Here is a 22,926-nt window from a genome sequence, read left to right as displayed (position 1 = left end):
AATTGGCCCAAAGGAACACAGGTAGTAAGTAGTAAAGCTGGAATTTGAACATCACAAGGTTAGGCTCCAGAGTCCATAGAGTAGTCACTAGGCTCCACTGCTTCCACGCCTCAGCACTTCTCTTAACTTTCCTTCCTAATTAGTTCTACTGCGCACTAGTGTTGGATTTCAAAAGATGTCAGACAACCTAGATTTAGGTTGCTTTGAGAAGAGGCTGGGAAACTCAGATCACTTCAGACTATTGCAATAAGAATGCACCAAGGGTTCAGGCAGCACTACTGTAAATAGAGAAATGGTAGGAAGGGTTTGGAATCAGACAGACTGGGATTTGATTCTAGGATCTACCACCCGTGTGACTTCGTGTGGTTGTTTGACCTTTCTAGTTCCTCTTCTGTGGAATGGAAATAGGTATCTGTCTCTATCTAGCCTGTGTTATGGTTTGAATACAAAGTTAACGCTCTATGTTTTTTCTTCCCCTTTCTACTCCCAATCGTGTCTCTTCCAATCTAATACTGTGCTTTTGCTGGCTGCTATCTGAACTGATAAATGGCTGGAGGCCCAGACCCTGTCTTTTCCCTCTCTAATCTTCCCTAATTGTTCACTCTTGTAATTTTTGACTCCTGTCAACATCTGCTAAATGAAAGGCTACTTTTTAAATAAAACTTGCTAGGGCTTTCCTGGTGGCGCAGTGGTTGGGAGTCCACCTGCTGATGCAGGGGACACGGGTTCGTGCCCCGGTCCGGGAGGATCCCACATGCCGCGGAGCGGCTGGGCGCGTGGGCCATGGCCGCTGGACCTGCGCGTCCGGAGCCTGTGCTCCGCGACGGGAGAGGCCACGACAGTGAGAGGCCCGCGTACTGCAAAAACAAAAACAAAAACAAAAACAAAAAAACTTGCTAGAAGTAATAAGTAAACCCCTAGAGAGCAAAGGATATTTTCTATAGGAAATAAGTGATAAATGGGAAAACTCCATCTCAATGCAGAGTGATTGGAAGAATTTCCATAGTTCTCATAAAATCATATCATCGAGACACCTATTCAGTCTACATAATGGGAAAGTTAGGCAAATCTACACATGTATTTTAACATGTATCAATTAGTATACACGGTATATAAATATATGATATGAGTCATATTTTTAAGGAGATATTAGATGAGATAATTCAAATCAAATTGTTATCGACTCTTTCAAGTCGGGGCCCAGCAAGGGTCCTCCTGTCCGATGTCGCTGAAGCCAATAGAATGAGACCGAGTTCAGTTCAGAAGCAAAGGGAAATTATTCTTTGATCAGAGAATGGAGACGTGTGAGCTCCAGCCCTAGAGCACACGCTCTCCCAACAGGCCATGGGTGGAGCTACTTCATAGGGTCTCACAGCAAGGGAGGAGAGGGAGAAGGGTTCTCCTGGGTCCCCGGCACTGTGCTAATCCCTCCAGATTGCAATGCCGGGTGCAGTGTCACTGTGCACGGCCCGCCACCTCCGTCTTCAATTGAGGTGTCGTGGGCAGCTCTTCTGCAGGTGGCCTGCAGAGCTGAGGTGTCAGGTGCAGCGGTTCTGCGCCAGGACCTCTAATACTTTGCAGTAGGTGCAAGGTCTCTGCACACGGCTCCCTATTGTTTTCATTACTGTCCTATGAATCTATCATTTGACTCTTCAAAACCTGACTAATGTTCTATGCAAGTAAAAACAATAGGACATGCCCACTTGAGAAGGAGACACAACTCTGCTCTCATAGCTGTATCTTTTCAGATTGGTGTAATAGACTATACAACTCACACACCACCAGTTATAATTTATTTGTGTTTTGATCTATATTAGGTTTTGTAAAAATGCTATAGAATGAATAGGGCTCTCAGAGTATATCCTGAAATGGGGAACTTTACCCAATATCAATATTGCTTAATAAATATGTAGCTCAGATTGTTTGTGTACATTAATATATTTGAGAACAATGAAAATACACTATAGACGGGTGCATGGGGACTAGGGTCCAGTGGTTAAAACTCTGCGCTTCCAACGTAGGGGGTGCAGGTTCAATCCCTGGTCGGGAAACTAAGATCCCACATGCCACGTGGTGCAGCCAAAGAAAAAAGTGCCTGTTCTAGGTGCTTAGAACCAAAAATATTTTTCTAGGGGATTATTTTCGTGTGCATTATTGCCTAACGTCATATCCTAGTCCGGGCAAAGAAGAAACCTGGGGATTTGTCAGGTCAGTAAAATGGACCTATGGCAGAGTTTCTGGTTCTGTCTGAATTCTAGGACGTGGCATCAGATATGGGCAGAAAATTCAGGAGCAGTTGTGCACAAAAAAGTGCACACTCACAATTGTTCCTGAGGAAAAGAATCAGAAATCCCTTATGACCTTGAGGGCACTTGAATTGGAAAATAGATGGAGCAACTAAGTATGATCAACAAAAGTGATCAGTGAAGAGATGAATTCAAATTAACTTTTCCGTATAGGTTGCCTTCTAAAATAACTATTTTTATTAATCCAGTCACAAATACAAAAGTTTTGCCCCAAGTATGGTAATACCTTAAAGGCATTGTTCTGCCCATGAGATCAATAGTGAAACTGTGGGTAGCATGAAAAGATATAAAGAAACAGACTTCAGAGCCACATGAGTACTCAGGAATAATGCTGAAACCATGAGCTATCAAGGTTACTGAGTGGCCCTGGCCACATTAGTAAACTCTCCGGGCCTGCATTTCCTCATCTGTAAGACAGAGATAGTAATAAACCTATGGCGTAAGGTTGTCTAGAGAATTTTAAAAGATAATACATGGAAAAGCACTTTGAACAGTTCCAGAACACAGAATTTGCTTATTAGATATTAGTTATCATCATCCTCATTCTCATTCTCATAAACATCATCATCATTTGCACTTAAATTTAAAAACAGACCATCTGAGTGCATATTCCCTGGAAGCCCCTACCAATGATGGTCACTTTGTAAATGTTCTCATCTTAAAATTTTTCACATCTGCTGTAAAGCGTTTCAACTTTGTCATGGAATCATCATATCTTTTCTATTTTCTTTAGCCTGAGGTCATGGAAGTAGAAAGGCATGGCAGTAGAAAGTCCTTTAGCGTCAGTGGAAGGGAAGCAACAATTATTTTCTTCTTTACATTTATTCCAGTCTAAAGATTTAAAAATCATGCTGCCTTTTATCAAGACATCTCCCAAGGAAATTGTACTAGCTCTTCATGTGTGAGAAGTGCTTGGTATTTTCAAAGCAACTTCCAATATTAATTAAGCAACATCCTTATGAAGCAGGTCAGTAAGTAACTTTATCTTTCAGAGTAGGTAAACAGGATATAGTGAGGTAAAGTAGTGATTTGCCTTAGGTCATGAACTAGCTCATCATTTGAATTGACTTCCTGTGTCAGTTAACTGGTCTGTGATTCAACCTGATAGGCCAAGCTACAAGAAACAAAATATCAAAATACTAATTTGCATATTGTTATACTTTGTGAGTCATCGGTGTATCCTGTCCCGTGCCTCATGAATCTGAGCTTTGCATCTCTTATTCTCATTACCTGAGGTGACCTTCTTTCCCTAGTCTCCTTATTTTTCTAGCTAATTTCTACTCATGTTTTGTAACTTAACTTGTATGTAACCTCCTCTAAGAAGGCTTCCGTAACTTACTGTCTGATTTAGAGTCTCCTATTCGTTGTTCATATAGCACTCTGGATCCCACACTGTATCTCTATTATGGTACTAACTATACGCTACTGTAACAATGGGCTTTCTGAGGGGAAAAATAATTATTCTGTCTTTATATTCTCAAGCACAATACCTAGCAGATGGTATTTGCTCAACAAATATTTTTGAATGAAGAATGTATAAATGATATGTGCATTAGTCAGGATAGGAGAGGATATGCCATAATAACAAACTCAGCCTAAGTTTATTTCTCACTTAGTAGAAATGTCCAGTGCAGATCAGAAGGAGGATCTGCCCCAATGACTCAGGGATACAGACTGACAAAACTCCACCACCTTGTGGTGCTGGATTGTCTGAAGCAGGTAGACTTCTAGGTTGCCAAGACAAGAGAATAAAATGCTGGAAGATTACACACTGGAAATTAAACTCACCTGTGATAGTAATTTCCACTGAAACACTATTGGCCAGAAGTACTCACATAGCACCTAAGGTACACAGACAGTGTCTTTCTTTCCTTGGCGTGTCCCCTTAAATCCCTAGTCTGTGTGCATTCAATGACCAGCACCCATGGGCTCTTCTTCAGCAGCCTGCCTCTGAGCTACTGGAACTCCTTTGCACAGAGAGCCAGAAGTGCTTGGCTTTCACAAGGACATACACCCCCAGTGGCTGTTTATGAATGACTGTCTTGTGCAGGAATACAAGCTCAACTCTCTTTCCTCAGCTTAGGACAACTCAGAGGTATCACTTACCCTCCAGAATTCTCCTGTGGGATCACGCTAAAGCCTGCCCTCTATGGGACATTTGCCTTAGCTTATACTCTTGTTTGACTTTATTTCATTCCTTGTTTTGCTTCCCTCACTTCCTTACCAGTCTCTCTGGAGGATATTTTCTTAATCCATCTTTTTTAAAAAATTAATTAATTAATTTATTTATTGGCTGCATCGGGTCTTCGTTGCTGTGTGCGGGCTTTCTCTAGATGCTGCGAGTGGGGGCTATTCTTCACTGCGGTGCGTGGGCTTCTCATTGCGGTGGCTTCTCCTGTTGCAGAGCACAGGCTCTAGGCACATGGGCTTCAGTAATTGCGGCATGTGGGCTCAAGTAGTTGTGGCTCGCAGGCTCTAGAGAGCAGGCTCAGTAGTTGTGGTGCACAGGCTCACACGTTCTTGTCTTAGAAGCTGCATCTAGGGAGCTCAAGCTATGAGAATGCCACCTAACTAAAAGGTGGGCAGAGAAGTGTAATGTATGATGTTTCCAGAAAGAACTGATATAGGTGAGCATTGTAATGTCTACCATAGCATAATGAAAAGCAATTTGGTGATTAAACTAAGGGTCAAATGACCTGGGTTTAGCCAACCAACTCTATCAACAAGGACTGGACATGGAGAAGGAAGACAGGATTTCACGGAGGAAGGGTCACTGAGAAAAGTGACTTCTCCATTGGGTAAGATGCTGAGGAAGCCAGGCCAGTAGTTCAAATTGCAAAGTTGAAAGAACCCCTGGGCTTGGTTCTAACAGGAGCCATTATTTGAGGAGAGCAAATTGTGCAGTAATAATAGGAATCATCGGCAATACAAGGAGTCCATGACACATAAAGGTAATAAGCAGTATTTACAGGGAAATGTAAATACTGGAAGAAGTCAGTTTGATGGTTCCGGGTTATTATTTCACAACAGGTCCTCAGTCAGTGACTTATGGTATGGGAATTTGGGGAATAGGACGTGACCTTTTTTGTGGGAAGATGGTAGTAAATTCTATGCAGGGTCTCTGGCTATTAGAGAAGCAGACTAGAGGCTCCAGTCTTAGTGGAATGCCAGGTTGGAAAGCAAAGGCAGAACCCCAGGTATTTGAAGTGAGAAGCACTGTGAGGGGTAGAAGCAGGCTGCACTTGGAGACACATCTGCCCCAGTGCACGGACACTCTAAGATACTGGTCCTGCAGTTGCAGGATTCACCGTTGACCCCTCTGCCTGATTTTCTCTGTTCTTGTGAGGATAGGCTCAACCTCCCGTTGACTAGAGATTCCATCAGCAATAAAGGCTATGAGGTCAAATATTTTCTCTTAATGCATCTGGATTATGAGTCATAGTTAGAAAAGTTTTCCATACAACAGAGTTTTAAATAAATTTCCCTTGTTTTTCTCTAGTATGTATATGATTTAATATTTTACATTTAGCTATCTGGTGAGTTTTCCTTTTTGTATGGGTGAGGTATGCCTGTAAATTTATCTTTCTAAAATTCTATCTAATATTCTCATACAACTTTTTAAAGTCCATCATTTCTCCTAGAGATTTAAACTGCCACCTTTGTCATTTACTAAATTCCATAGGTAGTTGGAGCTATTTCTGGACACGGTATTCCGTTGTTCCATTGGTCTCTCTATTCATGCATCTACTCACCACATTTTCAACTATAGAGGCTTTATAGTATGTTTTGTATCACATAGGGCTAGTCCTCCCTCAGATTGTCTATATTTAGAGTTTCCCTAGTTATTCTTGCATGTTTATTTTTCCATATGAACTTTAGAATCACCCATTTTCATCAAACAAACTTCAGGGAATTTTTACTGGGACAACATTAAATTCACATATTAACGTGGAGAGAATTTATATCTTTATAATACTGAGTTTTCCTGTTGAAAAACAAGGGATGTCTTTCCATCTCTCTAGGTCTACTTTCTGAGCCGAAGAGTATTTTAAAGTTTTCCTGAAGTTAAACACATTTTTTGTTAAGATTATATCTAATTATTTATATTTTGGATGTTATTATAAATATTTTTTCTTTAGTTATATATTTTAAGTGGTTAGTTTTCTATCTGTGAAAGCTATTGATTTTGTATGTTAATTTAACAACTGCTCCTTTATTAAAAGTTTTTTTTTTCTTATTTGTGTTAGTCTTAGCGTGGATTCTCTTCTGTGTTCTAGGTGTAAAAATACATTATATGTCATTAGATATAGTTTTGCTCTTTCTTTCTTGATTCTTAAGCTTCTGCTTATCCTCTCTTGTATGATTGAAACTGGCACCTGTGATCCAAGTTTAACAACAGTGGAGCTAATAGGCATCCTTGCTTTGTTTCTGACTTTGGTGGTAATACTTCTAGTGGTTTTCTGTATATTCAGCATGTTATGGAAAGGTGTACCAATTAGAGCTTTTTAAACATATCTAGGGGAAATTCCATGGAGGTCCAGTGGTGAGAACTCCCCTCTCTCACTGCCTGAGGGCATGAGTTGGGGAACTAAGATCCCGCAAGCAGTGCTGCACGGTCAAAAATAAAAATAAAAAATAAACTTCATACATATTGATGTTTAAAAATAAAAAAATAAACATATTTAGGACTGTGTATGGATTGGGGCCTAAGCATCTGTTTTATAAAAACTTTGAAAGTGATTTTAATATAGTATGAACTCTAACTTGAGTAACTTGAGTATATGTTCCATAAGGATATATGATATCAGTTAAGTAAATTAATCAAACATTTGAATCACACTTTGTGTAGAACCTGTGAGAACAAAGACTAAGCCTGTCTTTCCTTCCAGGAGCTCAATTTAGCAGAAGAGAAAGACCTACAAACTAATGATTGCATATAATAGAATTATTACATTGTAGAAAGTGTTTCGTTACTTGTACCTTTGCAGAAAGTTGGCTTTACCGAAATATTTACTCTTAAGTTTTACAAAATTGTGTCCTATAATACTATCTGTTAATCTCTGCTTTTAAAAATTATTCAAAATTGGCCTTCATCAGTAGTCACTAACTGAAAATGTTATGATGATGTCCTACAGAAATTCTAAATTTCCTATCTTATTTCCCCCTCCCCCCTCGTGTTATTTTCAAATTGTAGATGAATTGATTATGACAGTCTACCTCATTTGTCAGTTCCTGGTGTTTTCATAATTATTTTATCATCAAAGACCACTCAGTTGTCTATTAAACAAAATTATGTAAATAATTGTTTTTGAAAGCAAAGGAATTCTCTTATTTTTGTTAATAGATTTACACTAATATGTTAAATATTGTGTACTGATTCCAAATCAACTCTGAGACCCATATTTTCCCTCCCAGTGCCTTTTGACTTCATTCTTTTAAAATTTCTCAACCACTTTCAAATTTGGGGAGAGTAGAAAAGATGGTCCTAATGCTTGGGGTGGGGGATAGAAGTGGAACTTTTGGAAAAAGGAGATGAAATTTTAAACTTAAAATTTTAAACAAAATTTTAAAATTAGACATGGTGAAGTAAACTTTGGGCCTCCTATGTACTTTGGCTTGAATTGTTGCAACATTTGTATGTCTTTCTCCTCCCTTGCAGGTTCTCTCTCTATCTCTTGGGTCAGAGGTGCTTTCAGTTTGAGAGTTACTCGTGAATTAGAAAAGATAAAGAAGTCAGGGTATGGTATAAAAGAGAAGGCACCAGGATGGCTACTTGGGACTAATTCTAGATGCTGTATTTCAGGAGATACTACTAAAGAATATTTAATGATTTTTTTTCTAGCTTACTGATCCCTGTTTATTAAAGTGAGGGACCTAGGGCAGAGGCTCTTTTCAGAAACAAAGGTTATTCATTTGGCTAGGCTGTTATCTTATGGGAACAAGCTTGCAAATGAGAAATAGGAAAAAGAAGAAACCCAGTAGAGAACAATCCCCCAGGCCTCTAGTAGGAATCCTGTCTGCTATGAAGGGTGCTACATTATTTGTCCTTCTTCTAGAAATGTCAATATTAGTGGCATCAGTGATTGGTTTTTGCTATTTAGTATTATCAACTTTTTATACGTAGGAGGAAAACTTATGCAGATATCTAAGTAACTTGTATGAAGTAGAAAATGGTGCTTAATCATTACTCTTCTGAAATATAACATTAACTTCTTAAATGTTTGAAACACTGTTCATAATTTCTTTTTTGATAGTTTCTGTACACTTCACAGGGTAAGTGTATTAAGCATATCGATGAACTGTGCATATCACCTGCTTGTAATTTTCACCCAGATAGTATGAAAATATCCTAACTCTTAGTCAGTGCTGTGTGTAGGCCAGTGTGTATTTTTTTTGTTTTGTTTTTCTGGTTTTTTTTTTTGCGGTACGCGGGCCTCCCACTGCTGTGGCCTCTCCCGTTGCGGAGCACAGGCTCCGGACGCGCAGGCTGAGTGGCCATGGCTCACGGGCCCAACTGCTCTGCGGCATGTGGGATCTTCCCGGACCGGGGCACGAACCCGTGTGCCTGCATCAGCAGGCGGACTCTCAACCATTGCGCCACCAGGGAAGCCCTGTGTATTGTTTTTTATACTCCTCAATATCTATAAAGTCTTTATTGTGAGGAATTGCCACATGGTTCTGTTGATTATTTATTTTGCCTCTTTAGACTCTATTTGCAGGTTACATAGAATAATGACTTAAATAGGTGTCAAGCTCAGTTTACAGGATATTTTTAGTTTGGGGCAAGTTACCACTTTTGATGTCAGTGTAAGGCATCTTATGGAAGAAATGAATAATATCGATAAGTAGATAATGAAGAATAAGGAACTACATATTTCTTCTCCCAAACCAATTTTTTGCATATAACTTTTTCTTCTTAGAGTTGAACACCTAGAGCCATGTTAACTTGCACTTCTATTATAATGAACTATCATGAAAATCTGAGTTCTGTAGTCAGAAACATCCAGGGGTCAATTTCTTACTCTTATTGTACCAAGCCTTATTAAAGGATGGTAAAATATTGTTTCTGTTTGGTGATCAAGGCCTTCATAGTATTCTGTGTCATGCTTATCTATCAATCCATTTGTACATGTTTGGATTAACATTATAGCCAATAGCATGAGAAGTACTTATGAAGAGAATTATAGACTCCAAGGCAGTTATAAACTCTAGCCTTAAAGGTTGGACCAACCCAACTACCCATTAAATAGGTATAACCTACTGTAACCTTAGAACTAAGTTTAGAATTCTTTTTCTGTGCATTGATTAATCATTCTCAACTTAATAGTTTATGTGATTTAAAGAAGCAACACTAAATTTCAACTAAGAGTAAAGTTTAAATGTAGTCATTTTTTTCTTAAAATAGACCGTTTAACTTGATAGCTTTAGCTCCTAAGCTCTCATTACTAGACTAGATATCTTAGTCTAGTTGTATTCGTATAAGCCTTAAACATTGTTTATTCACTTCTGTCTTGATGGGATATTTATAATGCTGTCTATTGGCTTTGATGACAAAGTGTTTTTATTTTTTAGAAATTTAAATGTATCACATTTTAATTTTCAAACCAAATTTATTTTCAAAGACATTTTGACTATATCACTTTATTGTGTCTGTTATATTTTAAATATGATTTAAATAATTTCTTTTTAGTGCAATAGGTACAATCAACCAAAACTCTTACAGAGGCTAACAAAATATTGCTTCAGTTAGGTGAGCGGTACCTGCACAGCCTTCTATGTCATGCTTATCCAAGCAATAAATTACTTTTCTTAGACAAAAATCATCCTCGGAAATTGCTTTAGCTTTTGCTGAAGTAAAGGGATTGAATGCCTAGTACTGGGAACACTTTATTTTGCTTTTTATCGAATACAGTTATTTTCCACTTGAGAACTAACATCACAAGACAACAAGATGGGTTTCTTACCTTTTACTGTTTTCTTATTCATATTGAACCCAGTTTTAATTTGCCCCAATAAAGATATTTCCTGCCCTATAACTTAATTTCCTTAACCTCTTAACCTAGAAAATAATCTTAAAACAACTGATATGTATTTATCCAATTTGGATTTAATGCCTGATATTACTTCCTTGAAAGTTATTTCTAAAGGTGAATAAATGTCATTTTTAAAGCTTTGATAGAATATAGATACTGGCTTCTTATCAGATGTTCATTTCGTAAAAGTCAAATGAATAACAAGTGTCTCCCACTTTAGTCTCTCTTGAGAACTATGTTCACAATATCACACATATAGAAATAGGCTAGTATGTGAAGAATGTAACAACAAGGAAGGAATTAAGTGAAAATTAAGTGCCTTTGGGATTTAAGACTCTTAGGAGGCCTTAAAATCTAGGTTAAAAACATCAGACAAAGACAAACTCAAATTCATACTCAGGTGAATGTAATCACCTCTAGATTGGTGTAGTATATATGCCTAGCAAGTTTTGACACAGAAAGATACAGGTTTAGTTTATTTCGATTCACATTAACTTAAGTAAGCTTTTGTGGGTTTATAGATCCTTTTGTGAATCTGAGGGAAGCTATGAACCCTATTCTCAGGGGGGAAAATGCACTTACACACAAACACACAAAATCTTGCATACAATTTCAGGCAGTTTACAGACTTGCTGAAGTCTGTCCATTAACTGCATAGGGATTTGTATTAGTCAGGGCTCTATAATTGCAAGTGATAGAAAACCAGCTCATTTTATCTTAAGGCAAACATAAAGGTATTGGGCCATGTAGCTGGGAAGATATTGAAGTAAGTCAAAGAAATGGCTATAGGAAGTAATGCCTATAGGACGAACTGGATCTGGGAAGTCAGCATCACCAGGACATACTCTATCTGCACTCCTTGAAGTGCAGATATTTCTGCTTGTCTCTACTTCTCTTGGCATGTTAATCTCATTTTCTCCTGTTGCAGGGATGCCTTCTTCATGTGGCTGAGAACATACCTGCCAGCAGATACAGCTTGGCAACCCCAGGAAGAACAGTGCTCCTGAGCAGCCAGGTATCAAAACCAGAGAACGACTTTATCGTTCAGGTCATAACCAATCAAACGTGAGACTGGAGGAGAGGGGAGTAAGCTGACAACTGATTAATAAACTGAGGCTGTGTGAAGGGGGTCAGAGTGTAAGTGCTAGACAGTAGTGAGCTTGTACACTGGCTCTCTGGAAAACATGCATGCATATATTAAAAGATGCATATAAACTTATTACACGTTTTATTGATATAAAGAATGAGTGGCACACAACTTATTAAAAATGATACAGTGTTCAAGACTTTTATTATTTGAATATAGCCAGTTGATTCTCGTTTGATGCTTTTGCTGATTTTTGCTGTTCTTGTATCCTGGCTAAACTGTGGTTGCAATTGACAAGTGTTTGACGAACATGAATATTGGCTGATATTTTCTTTTTCGTTAACTAGTAAAATGCCAGAACTTCACTCATTTGTCAGTTGTGTGAACAATTTCTTTGCTGAATTGGATAATAATTTTTGAATAGTGGAAGGATAGTTCCTCAATATTTTTTTTTGTTATTCACAATGTAACAACTAGTCATGACACTTTTAAAGTTTAATATGCATTATTAACGTGTTCTCGAGCACTTCCTTAACTCTAGAAAATCAGCAAAACAATAATTCGTCTTGACTTGTAATAATTGCCAATTTCCATGGTGTAAATACTCCCACCACAGCCTATTTTAAGCTACTAATAGGACATCAGTAAACAAAGAGTTGGGAAGAAATGAGAACTAGCACACTATTCTGTAGTATTTTCATCATACTCTAAGCATAAATAACCTCAAAACATAGATAATAATAAAAAGTAGTAAAATAATTAGGAAGTGAAGATTTTTGAGTACTTATTATGTTTGTTTTATAGATAATGTATTTAATTATAAGTTTATATACTTTAATTTTTAATAATTACTGTATCTAAAAATTAACTAGCAAAATTCTAAGAATTTTAACAATTCCCCGAGTTCATGAGTCAGTCTGAACCAGCTCCAGAACACCACTAGTGATGGTCTGCATGATTACTATGAAGAAAAGGCAGTTAAGAAATAATAACTTGAAGTTATCGTAAAATAGCGAGCCGACATGTAACATCAAGATTCTGCCATGGCATCTCTAAATCTCTAGATTTATCTAAAACAATATACTCAGTAAATATAGCTAGATGGGTATCCAGCATTAGATACATTCAAATTTCCATGGCTTTACTTTGTAGTTTGACAAGTTTTAGATTATTCACTATTTGGAATTTTTCAAATCCATTTTCTCTTTTTATTAGTGCAAGTGATTGAGAGGTTATTTTATCACATTTGTAAAAAGTGTAAATTCCATAAGCTTTAGATTTTAGTTAGAAAAGGAAGCAAAAGCAGAATCTCTGAAAGCCTTTTCTGCTCCTTCACTGATGTGTGTGATTAAAATCTGACCTCTATTTCTTCACATTATAAACTCTTATCAGAATCTCTTTCACACTCTAATAATTTTCTAAAATACTAGACAAAGCGAGACAATGAACGCTAGGAAAATGTTGTTTATTTCAGATATAATGCTGTCTTTTAGTGAGTATGCTTTGGCCAAGAAATAGGAATAAAGGAAAATAAGAGTGAGAAACACTTTCGATATTTTACTTTACTTTTATGTATTTAGCATTGACTATAGAGGTGTCCACTTGTTGGTTTTCTGGTGACTCAAACACTCATGTGCTTTAATCAGTAAAAGAAGTGGATAAATGAGAATAATTACTAAATAAATTAAGTTCGAAACTGGATAGTAATTGTGTTATTTAGTAATTATTTTGTCTTTGATGTTGTATATAGACTTGTTGCTTTCAAACGTTGCACAGGTGTTAAACCTTATTGGTTTCCTCAGTGTACATTTAACATTTTAGTGTCTTTATTTCTAAAGATAAGCAAAGCAAAAAAACCCCATACAATTATGTGAAATACATTATACCAAACGTGTTTCTGAGGAATTGGTTAAAAAGAAAAGGGATAATGAATGAGACTAATACATAGGAAAAGATTATCTGGAGCTTAGGAGAAAAATCACCAGAAATGACTGAAAATAAATTTACATTAGTAGTCTGTGATGTCAAAAATGGGAGACTTTGCAAACCACCTGGACTTAACTTCTCATAAATGTCAATGTGCTTCAGGAAAATAGGCCTGCTGATGAAGTTACAACCTCTACTTTGTGGTTTGCTCTTTCTGGTGTTTACAAATCACAGGGTCATCCCTCTCTGCTCTAATGGGGCTCAGAGGCAGCTTATGACCATGGTCATGAAGGATACTTTAGGGACTAGGGACTGGCCTAAGGAGAAAGAGTTGATTAATGATGGAGTCGTCAATGTCAGAAGCAGGTGAGGAGAGGGAGATGTAATTCGTCTGGAAAAACACAAAACCATAAGCCTCTGAGGGAGAAAAGTGAAGGAGAACAGACCCGACACAGCTAAAGTCTGGCGCCTCACTTGGAAAGGAAGGCAGAACGAAAGAAACAGACCATATACCCTTGGCTTATGGTACAGGTATGGCCTAGGCAGAGGTCAATAGGCCTGAGGCAGACATATGAAAATCATATTGCTGTTAATGATAAAGAGGCCTCGAGCGCGCTCTATAAGATAATAATGAACGTGGAATGCATGCTAATCAATAAGAAAAATTCAATAAATATGTGAGATTAGCATTTTACAACCAGGAGAGGTAAAGCGTGTTTACATTAGAGAAGAACTATGGTTATATTTGACAAATTAACAGAAGAAATCAGGTAAAATGCTATTGGGCTCATACCCTTGTCTCTTCTTATATGAGAGGCAGGAAAAAGTGAGTAAACTGGAAAAACAAGTCATCATTAGATAAATGATAGTTTATTCCAAGAGATCCTCAAGAGATCTGGACTGTAAAAAGCAGGAAATGCTTGGGAAAAGAGACAGGTTTTTATTGGCCATTCGAAGGGTATCCTAGATCTGAGGCTGAGCTTGGGGGAGGTATCGTGGGAAAAAAAGAGATAAGTTTCAAGTCAGAAAGTTGAAATAGATTTGCCGTTTATTAGCAGAAGACTCAGGCAAATTAAATAACCTCCTGAGCCATAATTTCCTCATTTTAGAAATGGGGCTAACACTGCTTACTATGAGGTTTAAAGATAAGGTACGGAATGCACCTGGCACAGAGGAGTTTAAAAACATTAGTTCCCTTGTTCCCAGGTGAACTGTTCAGTGTGGGAGACTCTGTCAGAGGTGAGGAGTACCTGTAAGACATCCCCAGGGCAAAACCTTCCAAGTGACCAGGAAGTCATTCTTTGGTGGAATTCCTGAGTCAAACACCTGGTCTGGTCTGAACCCTCCTTAGTTCCTAATTTGGTTGCATACTTGGGCAGTGGCTATTAGAACTCTCCGGGAAGGCTCTCAGGATTTTCAGAGCAACTAACTGGTCCTTGATTCTGGTTCATGCCTGTCTATTACTCACTCTTTTTTCTATTCCATTAACTTCCCTGGTTTTCTTTTCTGAGAAGACTGGATGGAACAGGGTCTTCAGTTCATCCGCCTCTCCCAGAAATCTTTGGGAGCCGTCTCTGTGTGCCTATGTGTGTGTGTGTTGGTGTATGTGCGTGTGCGCGCACGCCTGCGTGTGTGTTTGTCTGTCTAATCTGTAACACCCAGGCCGTAACTTTTAAAATGGTTCTCCTTAAAAAAAATGTGGAACTGGGCTTCCGTGGTGGCGCAGTGGTTGAGAGTCCACCTGCCGATGCAGGGGACACGGGTTCGTGCCCCGGTCCGGGAAGATCCCACGTGCCGCGGAGTGGCTGGGCCCGTGAGCCATGGCCGCTGAGCCTGCACGTCCGGAGCCTGTGCTCCGCAACGGGAGAGGCCACAACAGTGAGAGGCCCGCGTACCGCAAAAAAAAAAAAAAAAAAAGTGGAACTATTGAGGATCTACTTAAGTAATATCACTTAAAACAGTCCCCTCATTTGCAGGGGGTGGGGAGGGTGCGAGGAGGGGGGGATTTCTCAGGTTAGACACTTACTACTGTCAGTAAGTAGAGTGAGAGAGGGTTTTAACACCGTAACAACAACCCAAGATAATAAAAGAATTTGTCACTTGTGCAAAGTCCAAAGATTTTCTTTCTGGATCTGGTGGGCAGATTCTCCTGTGTGGTTCCTTCCAACTCGTCTCTATTATCTAGCATAGCATGGAAGGTCACCTTCGAAGGTGGAAAGAGAGGAAGACTGCTACATTCCATTGAGCTAGTTACTGGACCCCACCTAGACAGGCAGGATTTGTAATCTCCCTCAATGCCCAGGAGGAAAATGAAATGACTAGGCCAAGGCAACATCATCATGCCACAGAATGATTTAGAGAGATATAATGAAATATTCTCTCTTTCCCAAAAGCCAGTGGCTCATAGATTAACAATTTACTTCTAAAGACAAAAAATGAAATTTGGAAGATGGAAACTCAATTACATTTTTCACAGCATAGAGTTTCAGTGTAACCAAAATTTCTGGCATAACCATAAAGTATAAACTTGATGAATTACCGAGAGACACAGCTTCAAACAAAACAGAAGTCCTTGTTTAAGAAATCAACAGTTTTTCACAGAGTACTACAATACAATTAAGATGGTGATAATATAGAATTTAATTTCAAGTTAAGACAATTACATTTAAAAAATAATTCTGTAATTCTTACCTTAAGCTGAGGATAGCCAGAATGGGTATATTTTTTTTTAATGCAGTTTTAAGCATGAAAGTAAATATACCAAAGTAATATTTTGTTCAAATTTGCTTGCCTGTGATATTTCCCCTTTCAGTTTCCTGCCCTAAATAGTGCAAACAGTAATACATAAAGATGAAGAGGAAGATGCCTTGTATTTTAATTATATGATCATAAGATTTGAAAGGAAAGTCAGATCTCATCTATTTCTTATTCCCCTCCCCCTTTTGAGACTAAATTATATCAGACAAAAATGCAAAGATGATAATCTCTTTGTACCTTCTAACCATTAGAGATTGAGTGATAACAGGTGTTTCAATAAGAATTCCATAACCCTGTGATCTTTAAAAATTGAATAGTTAGCTCATTTAAGGTTTAGTGAATAAAGTAATGTGTAAACAAATGAGCAAATTCCATGATTCTATTAAAGGATACTCTGGTAAATAGCCAATCATATGCTTTTACCCAGAAGGCAGACATTTCACTTACAGAAACAAGTTAAAAAAAGGGGGGATTCCTTCATTCATCCTTCTGCCACTCCTACTGATAAAAACAAACATCTTCCATTCAAAGCAGAACATTTAGCTCTCAGTTAGCAACAGAAAGTACACTTCCCCAGCAACAGGAAAACCCAAAAAGGACATCTATTTTTAAAGATAAAATGTGAAACCCTCAGCATTTTGCTGATTAAGTGAACAAGATAAATCTTATCTATCCAAAATAGGTGAATGTCCTATCGATTTCAAGAATAGTGTGATTTTAGGTGCTTTTTTATTTGATTATTTGCTTTGTTTTTTATACACCAGAACTCTTCCTGACATTTCTGCTGATCTCTCTGTTCACGGATATTTGCAGACATGGCTGTTCCAAGGTAGGAGGTGTCTCATTTTAAGTGGAAAGGTGGTAATTCAAGGAGTTCATTACTACAAACAGTTCACAGCAGCCTCTGCTTGGTAGCAAGGTTTTTGAAAAAGGTGATGATGAATATGCTTGTTGAAGGAAAGTGATAGGAAAACTTGCTATCATAAGTACCACAGTTTTAAAATTGAAAGAAACCTTAGAGAGCATTTGATCTTGAGCCGCAGTGCATTGCCCAATGCTTCAAGCAACAACTGACTGTATTCATGTACACAGTATATTAGTGTTAATCTAATTATATGTTTCAAGCTCTTAACTTTACAGAAAAAGACAGTGAAGCTCAAAAAATGATGAATTTTCACTTTCAAGGTTTAATCCTATTTAATAGCAAAGACAGGACCACAATGCAAATCTTCTCAGGTTTCTACTCTTCTCATTCCATGGCCAATATTATGGGGCATGTGTCTAATATCTCTTCCATTCAATTGTATGTACATCTATTACAGTTATTTTTGTTTTTCTTAATTTATTTTAATTTTTTAAAGTTTTTTTTTTATGTAGACCATTTTTAAAGTCCTTATTGAATTTGTTACAATATTGCTTCTGTTTTATGTTTTGTTTTTTTGTCCGCGAGGCATGTGGGATCTTAGCTCCCCAACCAGGGATCGAACCTGCACCCCCTGCATTGGAAGTCGAAGTCTTAACCACAGGACCCCCAGGGAAGTGCCTATTACAGTTATTTTTAAATTTAAAAATTTTATTGAAAACAGAAAGATTACCATATATGCAAGGGTAAAGGCAGGTCTCATTAACTTTATGCCAATTAACGTAATATGTAACCATTTAAAAACACTGGTAACTTTTTTTTTACCTTCGTTGTTAAGCTAGTAAAGTAGGAAGCAATATAATAGCAGTCTTTGATTTCACCCTTACTCTGTAAAAATGGAACTAGCTGAGGTAAGCCTTAAATAAGTGGACATACTAGGTTCTGTCTGTGAGTACTGATTCCTCTTCTCATTTCCTCCTTTGGCTGAAGGCAGAAACAGGAGGTCAAAGGCCAGTCACTATTCTTATGATTCACATAAGAAACTGGGGACAGGATCACTGAAAAATTTTAGCTTTTAAAGTTAACTGATTTAATATACTTGAAAACACAATATATACACACATATAATTCTGAAATATATAACTATACAGTGTATATATATACATACATGTATGTATATATTAATTTTTTCATTAAATATTTTCTCTACTACTAGTTGTGCAACTAGGACAAAAAATTTAACTCTCCGGCTTCCCTGGTGGCGCAGTGGTTGAGAGTCCGCCTGCTGAGGCAGGGGACACGGGTTCGTGCCCCGGTCCGGGAAGATCCCACATGCCGCGGAGTGGCTGGGCCCGTGAGCCATGGCCGCTGAGCCTGCGCGTCCAGAGCCTGTGCTCCGCAACGGGAGAGGCCACAACAGTGAGAGGACCGCGTACCGCAAAAAAAAAAAAATTTAACTCTCTGGGGCCCAATTTCTTCATTTGTAAAATGGGAATAATAACAGTTCCTATATTCTCGGGTTGTTGTGAAGCACTTAGAACAGAGCCTGGCACACGGTAAGAATTTAATATCAGGTATTATAGAGGATTATATGTCTAATATATCTAATATTATATATGTATATAATATAGATGTATATATATTTATGATATCTCTATATCCAAGTGAGGTTTCTTCTATAAAATCATTAGTTGTTTGGGTCTGTGCATAAAAATGTAAAAGTAATTTCACTATGCGTTTCTCTTTATGTTTTAGGGCTGTGAAACTATTCTGTATGATGTGACATTATGCGTTTGTCAGAAATCAGCACAAAGAGTGAAACTTAAGGTATGCGAATTTAAAAATTCAAATTATTTAGGAGGTTGGGGGAATCTCAAGAAAGAAAGTAGACTGCAACAAGAGAATCTAACTATATTACCAATATAAGAAATGACCTCACTGAAGAGGGTGGGAGGAAAGGTACTGAACTAAGCAACTTTGGAAATGACTGAAGTTTGTAAGACTAAAGATAAAAGAAACTGCACCTAGAGACTGTACTCTAATTGATTTCACAAGGGGTTATGGGCTAACAATTCTGATACAGCTATACATGCATACTGGAATTGAACAAGTAAATAAATGGATGGCTGATAGTAGGAATCAGGTTTCTCACTGCTGGAGTGAAAATTTACAGATAAGCCAAGGAAGGAGGCTAGAATGATCCTTCTGGTAATGCGTTAGAGTTGTAGACATCACTATGAATTTGTGTTTAGTTTAATATAGGTACAGATGGTTCCATACAGAAATATATATAGATAGGTGTATATATATAGATTAGTGTACATGCATATATTTCCTTGCTTTCTTAACTGCAAGGGCTGAAAAGAAAGGGCACCACCAGTAGCAAAGAACACATCTAGTTTTTAGATGTGTTCCTAGTTTCTAGTTTCTAGAAACCAAGAACAGATCTTGGTTTCTAATACCATTCTCCAGTAAAGGAACCAAAGTTCCTTAGAGACATGGCTGATTCTAGGACAGAGGTATGACGAGCCTGAAGAATCTTGTAGTATGAGAAATTAAGGAAGTACTCAAAAACAAAAACAAAAAACCATCCCACAGTGATGGGATTATATTAAAAGGACATAGGACAACTGAAAGAGCTCCCAGTGGCCAAAGCTGAGGCAATCTGAACAACCAAATAAAATAGTATTGGATTTAACCCAAAGTATAAAATAAATATCTACGAGTACATACGCATATAAAGAAATGATTGAATCAATAAAAAATGGAGAAGAGACAAGTCACCTATGCAAAATAATTTGAAATAATTTATGTAGATCTATACTCAAAGAGAAGGAGGTGACTGAGGTCAGCTTCAAGATCTTGTTGATAGCATGTATCCTTGATAGGTGATCCTGGGAATGTTACTAAACTCACGTCCTGGAGGGTAATAAGATCTACTGTGATGGTCTTTTTCAATTGTTCAATATATGCGAAATGCTTCCCACAGCACCTGGCCCATATATTGAAAAATAGTATTCAAAATTGAGAATTAACTGTTTGAAAAGTGCTGATTTTTATGGTGTAAAAATACTTGTTTTAAAAACTATTGACTGGGGCTGTCAGTGATCTAGTAAAATCTCTGAAATACACTACAGACTCTACATATTTGTAATATGGTCCTTTCTATTGAGATCTTGGTACCATTGTGGACTTGTGAATATTATTATTTTATGGCTGCATCTGCTGTTAGCAAAACTTCACCTTATTACTGCTTCTCTCTTAGTCTTGAGTTGCCTCAGTATTTCCTCAAAAAATACTGTGTAAGAAAAAAGCACCTGCAGAGCTCTTCAAAGCTAGACTTCAGAACACTCTTAAATGCCTTGAAATTTCTGCTTTACTGTTGTCATACTAAAGCTGTAAGAATCAGGATACCCTGCTGCTGTCTGTTCTTAGAATGTGTCTTCTCTGTTGCCAATGCATTATTTTAATACTGATTCACTGGCTGTGATATTGGACCTTGTTAATGAATGTATGGTACTATTTAATGCTCGGTACAGGTGGTAGGTGACACTGATGACATTGCATTATGAAGAAACTGGAGTCAATAATATGGTTTAAGAAACCAAAAGATTAAATGTGACAACTGTTTGATAGATGCAATTTGCTTGGGAGATTGATGCTATACTTTTACAGTTTCTCAAAAAGGATTATAGTTAACATGTGACAACCTGAATATGTAGATGAATTTTTTTTCTTTGCTTTAAAATTAAAAAATTAGGCAAATTGGATATTTGGAATTGTTGCTCGGAGGTTTGGAAATCACTGGCAGTGGCCTGTTTAAAAGCATCACACACTTGATTTTTGCCTCTGACCTCTTTTTGTCATCCTTTGCTGTGTTAGACTGGACACTGCTTGTTGAGGAATCAAACCTTTTGCAATAACAACCACAGATGTATCCTTATCATGTGTTTCTTAAGATGGATAGTTTTGTTTTGTTTCAAATTTCTGATTGATAGCCAAAGAACGTGGCATCTCAGGTCAGCCTGTCCCAGGTTTCCTCTGTAACAACTGATAGGATGTTTTTAAGACCACGTGGTATGAAACTGTAATCTGTGCCAAATTAGATGCTTACTTTTTTTTTTGAAGCTAGCTGCTTCTATAAGCATTCTCTTTCCCAACGTCCATAAATCTCTGAAATGCCATACCTTATTTACTTTGTTGCTTCCCTTGCTAGCAAATTAACTTTGACTCATGCCAATGTATATATACATAAGAAAGCTTTTTTTTTTTTTTTGCTGTGCGTGGGCCACTCACTGTTGTGGCCTCTCCCGTTGCGGAGCACAGGCTCCGGACGCGCAGGCTCAGCGGCCATGGCTCATGGGCCCAGCCGCTCCGCGGTATGTGGGATCTTCCCAGACCGGGGCACGAACCCGTGTCCCCTGCATCGGCAGGCGGACTCTCAACCACTGCGCCACCACGGAAGCCCAAGAAAGCTTTTCTTCTAAACATATTTTATCTTTATTATCCTCCCATCCCATTATCACCATTGAAAATATCAGCAGTAATATAAGCTTAAGGGAAAGGCTCAGCTTACTATTCTGTCATAAACTTCTCTCTGGCATTCTAGTGACAGTAAAAGTAATTCCCCCATTAATTGCAAGATAAGAACACACAATGGTCAATTGAAAAAAAAATTCTTTCAACACAAAGGATTTTGTTTTCATTTTTAATTAGGCCTTTTCCTTGGGAGTCTTTTAGGAGGACACTGGGGGAGGGGCAACATTTTAAAAGGATGGTCAGAATAGGCTTCCTTGAAAAAGGCGGTATTTGAGCAAAGATGGAACAGAAGTGAGAGATCTAGCCATGCAGGTACCTGGTGGAAAGATCCTTCCAGATAAATATTCAGTGCAAAGGCCCCAGGGCTAGAGGATGCCTTGCTGTTATAGGAGCAGTGCTTAGCAGAAATGAGGTCAGAGAGGTGGATGTGGGGTGGGACTGGGGAGGCTAGATAACATAAGGTTTTTTAGGTCACAGAAAGAACTCTGGCGGAGAAAACTTGGAGCTAATGATTTTGGCTTGCTCCTAGGTCTACGGACAAACTTCTAAATGTTAAAAGCATAGCCATGTCATATTACAGGTTGGTACAAACCTCAAGTTGTGCCTACACTTAATTTATCACCTTTAAAATAAGTGAAAATGCCTTCCTTCTGGAATGGGAAAAACATGTGAAAATTAAATACTCAGGCCAGACACCTAAATTACAGTTTTAATTTACTAGTTGGTATCTTAAATATTAATGAGCCTCCTCTGTTTTCTTATTTATAGGTTGGAACAGTTATCTTTTTCCAGGTTCCTTGTTGTCTCTAGTATCTCTTCGCTTCCTTAATATCTTAGGCCAGAGAGTATTTTCCAATCTTATTTTCTATTCATGGCTATTCTGTCAATCCCTGTAACACATTTTATTCTGTTGCAGAGGTCAGAATTTTGCTGGCCCAGTAATATGAAAATTATGTATTAGATGTAGATTAAAACAACAGCAAAATTACTTTGCCTCACTTAGTTGAATTGAGTAAAATCAGGATTTATCTTGAATTTCTACCTGGCTACCTAAATGAATCATTCTCTTTCCTTGATAAGGACACAACAGAGGTAACACAAAGTTTCTAATGCCTTTACTTAATGTTTTGAGAATATAAGAGTAATGTATTAGGTAAATTTCATTTTACACAATAGTACTATTGTTAAGGGAAGGGGGGACTCCGGTTAAGGGGAAGGAACTTCTTTCCCAAATGCCTCTGTAACCCCTTAAAAGAGGTGGAAGGATTCTGCGTGTCAAATTTGAAAATTTACTTGTCAATTTCCTTGGAAACTGGTTTCTAACATACAACAGGGTAACTCACTTTGACAGCAGGTTCAGGTAAATTACTTTCATTACAATTCAGGTAGAAGTGACTGCCTTCAGTTTCACACACT

This window comes from Grampus griseus, assembly GCF_964374135.1.
Source record: "Grampus griseus genome assembly, chromosome: 9".
Classification (NCBI taxonomy): Eukaryota; Metazoa; Chordata; class Mammalia; order Artiodactyla; family Delphinidae; genus Grampus; species Grampus griseus.
The sequence above is the reverse complement of the archived record's forward strand: the minus strand, read 5'-3'. Positions refer to the sequence as shown.